Source organism: Peromyscus maniculatus, chromosome 3, assembly GCF_049852395.1.
Source record: "Peromyscus maniculatus bairdii isolate BWxNUB_F1_BW_parent chromosome 3, HU_Pman_BW_mat_3.1, whole genome shotgun sequence".
Classification (NCBI taxonomy): Eukaryota; Metazoa; Chordata; class Mammalia; order Rodentia; family Cricetidae; genus Peromyscus; species Peromyscus maniculatus.
Genome location: NC_134854.1, coordinates 10,462,933 through 10,472,602, shown reverse-complemented (window position 1 = coordinate 10,472,602; position 9,670 = coordinate 10,462,933). Strand labels below are relative to the sequence as shown.

The following is a 9,670-nucleotide window of genomic DNA, read 5'->3' as shown; positions in this document are numbered from 1 at the left end:
TATGGCATAGGCTCTTGTCAGGGAGGGTATTCTGAGGCTTTACAGGTTGCCTTCTAGAAGCAGTCAAAAGGTTATCTTTGATTTGGGATATACAGGGTCTAAATACCCATACAGCATACAAATCTAGTTCATAAAAATGACAAAAACTTCCACCTTGCTCTCTAGAATATGTACTCTTATAACCCAGATACCATACTGTGAGTAGGTTCAAATTGGTTCATGAAAAAAGAACATTTTTCAGAGATTCTTGTCAATGGTCCTGATCAACAGCCAATATCAAGCAGATATGTAAAGCCACCACTAGTTGATTTGGGGGTCCAGCCAGATGCCTGAGACATTCCCAGCCTTTAAGACTTGCGGCTAGAGCTCCATGTATCAGAAAATATTACTTTGTACTATGTTCTGTCCTAATTCCTGGCCCACATAATTTTTAAGCTTTCTCATGTGGCTGTTTTATGCCACTGGCTTTAGGGTGATTTGGCATAAGCATTAGAGCAGTGGTTCTCAATCTGTGGGTCATAACTCCTTTGGGGGATCACATATCAGATATCCTGCATATCAGATATTTATATTATGATTCATAACAGTAGCAAAATTACATTAATGAAGTGTTAATAAAATACTTTTGTAGTTGGGGGTCACCACAACATGAAGAACTGTTCTAAAGTGTCGCAGCATTAGGAAGGTTGAGAACCACTGCTTTAAAAGGTCAACTGCATTTGAGGTACTAGAAATAAGGTGCTGCCCAATAAACAGATTGGCAATGAGCAGGACTGAGAAGAGTCCCAAAGGGCCTTGGGAATTCTATATGGAAGTCTAAACAAGTCTAAGAAAGAGATGTTTGCAGGTAAAATCTCAAGGAGACTGTCAGTGGGAGCTTAGAGTCTCGGAAACATCACAAGGAGCTGGGAAAGGAAAGAAATGTTAGACAGCCACAATCAGTGTGCAGTGATTGTTGTCCACAATGATACACATGATTTTTAAAAAAGCCCAGAATTTGACTACTACACACAGTATGTCTACTGTCTGATTCTCACCACCTGAGATAAAATGTGAAAAGAGAAAAATTAAAGAATGAACTTCTTAAAATAGAATACTTTCTGTTTCTTTCTTTTTCTTTTTCTTTTTCTTTTTTTTTTTTTTTTTTTTTTTTTTTTGTTTCTGTCTTGTTTTTCAAGACGAGGTTTCTCTGTGTAGCCCTGGTTGTTCTGGAACTCACTCTCAGGTTGGCCTTAAACACACAGAGATCCGCCTGCCTCTGCCTTGGGAGTGCTGGGATTAAAGATGTACACCACCACTACACAGCTTTTTTGTTGTTGTTGGTTTGGTTGGTTGGAGTTTTGAATTTTCTGTTTCTTATACTCAGAATTTCCATATGGCAAATGCCTTTTAAGTTAGGAATTAAAAAATTACTTCAGAATGAAATCAATCCAAGATGTTAGCTAAATGCCTTCAGTAAGAAGCAAGCAATATCTAACCCAGTATTAACACAATGTAACTGAGAGAGAAGGCATTCCAAGAACCCTAAGAGTATCCTTCATAGATGATCTGAAAGAACAAGGATTTCCAAGCGTATTAAATGTGCTAATCTGTGAAAGTGCCGCACTGGAAACAGAAGCTAGAAAAAGATAATTTGAGAGGGACTTGCAGGTGTGATTTGGACCCAGTAGAATTAGCTATACACAAATACACAAGAAACCCCCAAGGTTTCTGAAGTAATTATAACGGCAAAGGATGAAAGGGACTAAGTCAATATGAAACGAAGAGGACTTTGAACCCCTGACTTCTGAAGTCAGGAGTTAAGGGAAGGAAAAATGGAGTACTTTTGATAGAAAAAGAATGATTCAGAGAGCAGAAGCAAGAACTATGTAGAAGAGGAGGCAGAAAGATTGCAAGAGCCAGAGGGATGGATGCCACCAAGGGAACTGTTCTTTCCAAACACAACAGGACTGATGCACCCATGGCCTCACAGAAACCATGGCAACACACACGAGGCCTGCCCAGGTTAAAGCCAGACTGGTCCCAATGCTGAGAGGGGGAGGTAGAGAAGACTTCCCATCCCAAACCAAGAAGATATCTCCAATGGACAATTGCTTGTAAAGGAATTAGTTTTCTCCAATGGAATCTCAATGGGTATATTAACTATACTCAAGTGGGAGCCCGTACCCAGTAGTAGATGGCCAACACAAAATGAACTCAGTGATATTTTTGTAGATTTTTTGTCTCATATTCCTTTATCTGGGATTTTTTTTAAACTGGTCTTTTGCTTATATATTATGGTTTCTGATTTTGTGTTTTTACGGGTTTTGTTTGGTGTGCATATGTGTGTGTGTGCTTGTGGTTTTCTTATCCTTTTTTCTTCTTCTCCTGTTTATTTATTATTTTATTCTACTTCATGTTTTGCCTGTTTGTTTTTTTAAGGAGAGAGAGAAAAGACCTGGAGTTGGGTGGGTGGGGGGAATGGGGAGGATCTGAGGGAAGCTGAGGGAGGAGAAACCATGATCAGAATATATTGTATGAAAAAACATTTTTTTTTAATTAAAAAAAAAAAAACAGGCCAGCAGGTTGACACTATCCAAGGAGCAGGAAAAGGTGCTAGTTAAGAAAGCAGCACATCGTTTGCTGGATTTCAGAACTGCAACAGAGCAGTGACTGCTGTACCCACTTTTGCAAGCAGATTCTAGAACTGTCTCACTGGAATGTGTGTGTGTGTGTGTGTGTGTGTGTGTGTGTGTGTGTGTGTAAAGGATGGATGACTTTCCCTTTTAATACAGAGCCTTTCCAGTCAAGAATCATATTCTGAGGGCCTCAGCTAATTAACCACACCTGAGGATTATCTACACCTAGGCTTGACTTAGATGTTACATATTAGAATTTGGGATGCGGAAACTTAAGGGACATAGGACAGAAATGTTACTGTATTTGACATTCAGAAAGAATGTGAGCGTCTGTGTTTACAGTTGAGGAGGCAAAAGGTCACATTTCTCCCATTCCTCACACTCTTTTCTCTTCGACATTCATCAAACTGAGGTGAGAGACTTTGTCTTCTCCCCTTGAACATGGTCGGATCATTATGATTATCTCAAACAATAAACAGGATAGATGAGGCAATATGGGGTGGGGGGGCAGACCACTAATGTATCATGAATTCCACTTGACTTACTTGGGATGTTTCCTTTTGAAACCCGGTCACCATGCTGTGAAAAGAGCCCAGCAACCCTTAGGAACCTCACAGAAGAAAGAGCCACTGTGACTCCCGCATCACATGCCAGCCAAGCAGTGACCTAGTACAGCATCTCAGTAGAGCCATCCATCAGCCAGTGCGTGAACAGACAAGGCATCCTTCCCTTTCCCTTTTCAATGGAGATTTGTGAACAAGACAGATGGTTTTTGGTTGTTTTAACCTACTGTTTGAAGGCAACTGATAATACGAAAACAGACAGAAGTTTACGGTATCCTGTACAACAATGATTTGCAACTGGAAAAGATTTTGCTTCCCAGAAGGCATTTGGCAGTATCTGAAGACAATTTTAGTTGTTATAACTAGGGTATGATGGTGTGGTCTGGTAAGTTGACTTCTGAGATATTGTTACACATTCCACTATACACAGGATAGTCTTCTACAATAAATGTCAAGTGTTTCCAAGCATACTGATTAAAGTTTTCCCTGAAATAAAAAATGACAGTTATTGTAGGTTTTAAGTCCAGACAAAGAAGAAAATAGATAATTTCCCTATAGCATCCCAAATATTTTATCCTCCAAATGAACTGCTTTCCATAAAGAAAATCTCAAATGATTCCTCTGTGGAAGATTATCATAGAGGACAACACATAAGGAAAAACAAACTAATCAGCCCCCACAAAACTTCTGAGTGGAAAGTCATTGTATCTAGAACAGAAGATCAAGGAATCAGTTCCACTAAGCTTAAGCTAGTTCTGCTGTTCCCATTCTTCCAGGGTGGTTATTTTGCTGCAGGACAATGTAAAACACAACCTACCATTTCTGGTTTTTTATATTGAGCTTTCTTTTGTCTGACCTCCTTATTGTTCTACCCAACAGCAGCCAGTTCCTTTGCAGTAGGTAAAACAGTAACTTCCAAAGTTCATAACAACCCAGAACTTCAGAATGTGACCTTATCTGGAAGTAGTTTTCTCAGATATACTTAGTTAGGATGAAGTCATAGAGATGTGGGTGGGCCCTAAGGCCAATGACTCGTGTCTTTATAAAGAGAGGAAAGAGATTTGACCATAAGCATACACAAAGAGAAGATGACCTTGTAATGGGGGAGGGACAAATTGGAGGGATGCCAGAGAATGGCAGGGATTGCCAACAGATACCCAAACCCAGGAACACTAAGGGATAATTCCTTCCTGGAATCTTCAGAGAAAGCATGGTTCTTTTAACCCTTTGATGTTTGTGTTTCCAGTTTCCAGAACTGGGAGAAAATGCATTTCTGTTGTTTTAAGCTACCCAATTTGTAGTCATTTGTTCTGGCATTCCTAATATAAACCATCACAATCCATTCTAAATTGAGTATTGGTTATATATTTAACCATTTAGCCAATTATTAGGGGACAGAGAGATGGTTCACTGGGTAAAGCGGCTTGCCACCAAACCTGGTGACCTGAGTTCAACCTCAGAGAGAGAAGACTCCTGTAAATTGACCTTTGACCTCCACAAGCACAGAGTGGTGCACACACCAATACCCTTTCCCCGCAATTCACACATAAAATAAAAATGAATGTAATGTTTTTGTTTGGTTAGTTTTATTTTTTGTTAGTTTGCTTTTGTTGTTTATTTTGGTTTTGGTTTTGTTTTTTAGCCAAAGTGTTTCTCTGTGTAACTGGGCTGTCTTGGAACAGTCTGTGTTGACCAATATGGCCACATGTCTCTGCCTCCCAAGTGCTAGGATTAAAGGTATGTGAGATTACATAGAAAAGAATTGAGTCAAACATGAATCAAATGAAATTTTGTCATTCAGATAGCTTGGATTTGGAGCAGGGTGGAGGAGTTTTATTTAATCATAAGACTGATACATTTTGAAAAGGTAGAGGAGAGAAATCTTGGAAGTGTATTCATGGAATAAAGTATACATCAGGGAATGGACATAATTGGCACTAGTTATTATCTGCTTCAGTTTCCCACTAACCACTCTGGACCTCTCATTATGAGGAGTTTGGCAGGTACTAAAGGAATTCTATTATTGTATTCCACCCCATTCATTTCCAACTCTTGCCTCCATAAAAAATTGTCACCCTCATTTTTGTGATAATGGTTAGCATGCGTTTTCTTTTAGTTTCACAGCTCAGATGAATACTCCTATGCAGTACGACCTCTTCTTAGTGTTGTCCATCACAAACAAGTGAAATGCTATGTAGCTGTTTGAAAGAAAATGACCCCCAAAGGGAGAGGCACTATTAGGAAGTGTGGTCTTGTTGGAGGAAGTGTGTCACTGTGGAGGCAAGATTTGCAGGCTCATATATGCTGAAGCCATACCCAGTGAGACTGACTACTTCCTGTTGCCTGCTTATCAAGATGTAGCCAGCACCATATTTACCTGCACACTGCCATGTTCCACCATGATAATAATGGACTGAAACTCCGAAAATGTAAGCCACCTCAATTAAATGTTTTTCTTTTGTAAGAGTTGCTGTGGTCATAGTGTCTCTTCACAGCAACAGAAACCCTAACTAGGACAGAAGTTGGTACCAGGGACTAGATTATTGCTGTGATAGGCCTGGCCATGGCTTTGTTTGGATGAATTGGACTTTGGTACTTTGGGTTAGGAAAGTAGTGGAATGCTTTAAACTTAATGGGTCATACTAGTAGGAACATGGAAGACAATGGTACTGATAATGATTTGAACTGATTGGGAGCTAGCTCAAGAGGTTTCAAAGGAGAAGAATTTTAGCATGTTGCCTAGAAATCATTCTTCTGATATTTTGGTGAAGAATGTGGCTGCTTTTTTTACCTTGTCAGAAAAGTTTGCCTGAAGCTAAAGTGAAGAGTTTGGATTAATTCCCTTGGTAGAGGAAATCTCAAAACGGCCTAGTATAGACTGTTTTGTGGTGAAGACATATAATGAAAAGGAGCAAGCTGAGCACAGAAAAATATTTGAGGAGAAAAGGAGCACCGAGAAGTGGAATGGAGCTAAGTCCTGTATTCAAGGAGATAAACAGATTGAGAAATGGAATAAAGGGAGTGGTGACCTCAGGGGAAAATCCCACCCAGCTAAATTTCCAATTTGTGAAAGGAATTAAAGGAAAACAGAGCATGGTTTAATTCCTTTAATCCAAGAATTTAGAAGGCAGAGGCAGGCTGATCTCTGAGTTTGAGGCCAGCCTGGTCTACAGGTCCAGTTCCAGGACAGCCAAGCTTAGGCAGCAAAGGACAGATGGCTGGTGAAGATGTAATTGAACAAAGTAGCCATGTTCCAGCCCCAGTAAGCAGCAGAACTTGGCAGCTTCAGCCACACAGTTCTGGCTTTAGAGTCAAATATAGAAGAAAGGCATTATGGAATCTTCCTCTATGACTAAGGAAAGCTGCCGAGGCCAGGCATGTGTCAGGGGTGTTGCTGAATGGGGCCTACAGAGGCCATTGTGTGAAGCCGTGAAGTTGAAGCCTGAATTCCTTGGAGACCCCAAGATGTTGGAGATGCCAGAGGCATGGGATTCTCGCCAAGGAGACTTGTCAATAGGCAGTGGAACCAATCCAAGAGAAAAAAAAGTGTGTTTCAGTCAACAGAGCTAAAAAGAGTTGGAGATCTGAAGAGAATTTTGACATCAGACATGGAGATACATTTTGGAGTTTGCCCAGCTGGTTTTTGGTCTTGTTTTGTTTCAGTATTTCCTCACAATGCTTCCTTTCCTATGTTTTGGAATGGTAATATATATCATATGCCATTATGTGTTGGAAGAATGTGATCTGTTTTTTTGGTTTTGATTTTATAGGAGATTCCAGTTAACAAGATTATATAAATCTCAGAGACTTTGAACTTTATTTAGACTTTTAAATAAGTTTGAGACTGTTATAGACTATGGATACTTTTGTAGTCAGACTGAAGGTACTTTTTGCATTATGATAAGCCTTTGTGGGATTGGGAGTGGAATGTGGTGGCTTGAAGGAAAATGGCCCCCAAAGAGAGTGGCACTATTAGGAGTTGTAGTCTTGTTGGAGTAGGTATGGTTCTGTTGGAGGAAGTGTGTCACTGTGGAGGTGAGCTTGAGGTCTCATATATGCTCAAGCCATGCCCAATGAGTAAGACCACTTCCTATTGCCTGCATATCAAGATGTAGCCAATACCATGTCTGCCTACATGCTGCCATGTCCCACCTTGATGATAATGGGCTGAACCTCTGAAAATGTAAGCCACCCCAATTAAATATTTTTCCTTTATAAAAGTTGCTTTGGGCTGGGCAGTGGTGGTGCAGGCCTTTAATCCCAGCACTCGGGAGGCAGAGGCAGGCGGATCTCTGTGAGATCAAGGCCAGCCTGGTCTCCAAAGTGAGTTTCAGGAAAGGCACAAAGCTACACAGAGAAACCCTGTCTCGAAAAACCAATTAAAAAAAAAAGTTGCTTTGGTCATGGTGTTGCCTCACAGCAATAGAAACCCTAACTTTTTTTTTAATAGATCCAACCACGTCCATTTATTGACTAAACCAATCCTGAGTAAAGGGAAAACTAGCTTCTGGGGAAGTGTGGGGAGGGGGTCACTTGTAAAACTCATATTCCTGCTCATCTTTCTTGATCACGGTCTTGTAGGCTTTCTCGGAGTCCTTGGCCAGGACAATGTAGCGGTTCTCATGGACAACCAACATTCCACTCTCCTGACAGATGGAGTTGATATCGGCTCCTGAAATCTTATCTGGCCGGGCCACATAGTCTTTCAGGTCTACCTCCTCAGAGAGGTTCATCTTGCTGGTGATGGTTTAGAAAATCAACCTCTTCTGGCGACGGTCAGGGAGTGGGAATTCAATTTTGCGGTCCAGGCGTCCTGGACGAAGTAGAGCTGGATCCAAGGTGTCTGCTCTGTTTGTGGCCATGTTTACCTTCACGTTGACGTTTTGGTCAAACCCATCCATTTGATTTAGCAGCTCCAGCAGGATCCTCTGACCCTCCCTGTCAGCTCCTGTCTGAGCATCAAATCTCTTGATGGCAATGGCATCAATTTCATCTATGAAGATGATGGCAGGTGCATTCTCCTTGACCAGGCAGAACACGTCCCGGACCATTCGGGGGCCCTCACCCAAGTACTTCTATACAAACTCTGAGCCCACCACACGGATAAATGCCGCTGTCATATGATGTGCCACAGCCTTTGCCAACATTGTCTTTCCGCAGCCAGGTGGGCCATACATAAGGACACCCCGGGGAGGACAGATGCCGATCTGCTTTAGAGCTCGAAGTGTGTGAGAGGGAGCTCCACGGCCTCCCGCGCCTCCTGTTTCTGGATGTCCATGCCTCCGATATCTGCATACATCACATCTGGCTTCTGGTCTGAGGTGAGCATCATGATGCTGCTGTCGGCCTCAGGAAGCAGCACATACATCAGCGCGTTGCTGTGTTTGTGCAGGGCCACTGAGGCATTGAGCTTGAGCCGTTCCCGATCAATGGTACTGAGGATGCACACATAATAGTTGGAGCCTGTAGTAGAACCCACGATGGCTGTGTTCTGATCCACAGCCTCCACTGACCAATGACCAATGGGATGCTCTGGATTCGCTTCACTTCCTCCTGGGCGTGGAGGAATTCTTTCTTCAGATTCTTCTGCTCATCTTTGATATAGTCCTCCTGGACCTCCAGGAACTCCAGCTCCTGCTGCAGCTTCTTGTAGCGGCTGTACAGGTCCTCCAAGTCCTCGGGTTCAGGCCCCAGTAAGGACAGGCCAGTCTGGGGCCGAGACAGACAGTGCTGGGATCTCATCCTGAACCTTCTCCACCAAAATGCCTATCTCCTCCATAGTGACCAATCCGGCCTCCATGCAGCCCTGTCTTATGTCTTTTAATCTATAGGTTCTCCCTCCATCTCTTTTTCCCCTTGTAATATTTCCATTGAAGCTCTGTTTCATCCGTTTGTCAGTATTTCCCCCAGTCAAGATTTTGCTGGTTTGACATTCATTATTCAGGACAATATATTTTTGTATCCAAGTTATTTACTACTAAGTAGAAGCTGGAAAAGAAGACTAGACCAGATTTCGATGGTATCCTCCTGGGAGCCCTTGGGAGGGTGTTAGGCACATAACATGTTTATCTCTTTTGCTATGGTAGCAGTCAATGATGATGCATCTTACTCACTGTATGTTATGGGATGATGATATTCTATCCCTTCAGTATTAGCTCAGAATCTCCTGACACACTTTTTAATCTTTAGTTTTATAGATTATTGAAAATTTCAGAAAGGCTGGATAAGTACTGAATTAATGGCCTTTACTTGTTTCTTTAAATGGTTATTGGGTTCCCTAGCATTCTCTAAAGGTGGTGCATCAAGATATATATATATATATATATATATATATATATATATATATATATATATGAAACATTATTAATCTATATATATTATGGATTGAAAAATATTTGATGAATTTCAATCTGCTATAATTAATAATAATAATTATTATAATTAAAATCATAATGATTATTAAAGGTCAAACTGATCCCTTTTGGCCTG

The 9,670-nt window shown here is 41.2% G+C and overlaps 1 pseudogene; it reads right to left on the bottom strand.

The window, feature by feature from the left end:
* Positions 1-7,617: 7,617 nt before the first annotated feature.
* On the bottom strand, positions 7,618-9,364 carry LOC102919410 (26S proteasome regulatory subunit 6B pseudogene; annotated as a pseudogene).
* Positions 9,365-9,670: the final 306 nt, after the last annotated feature.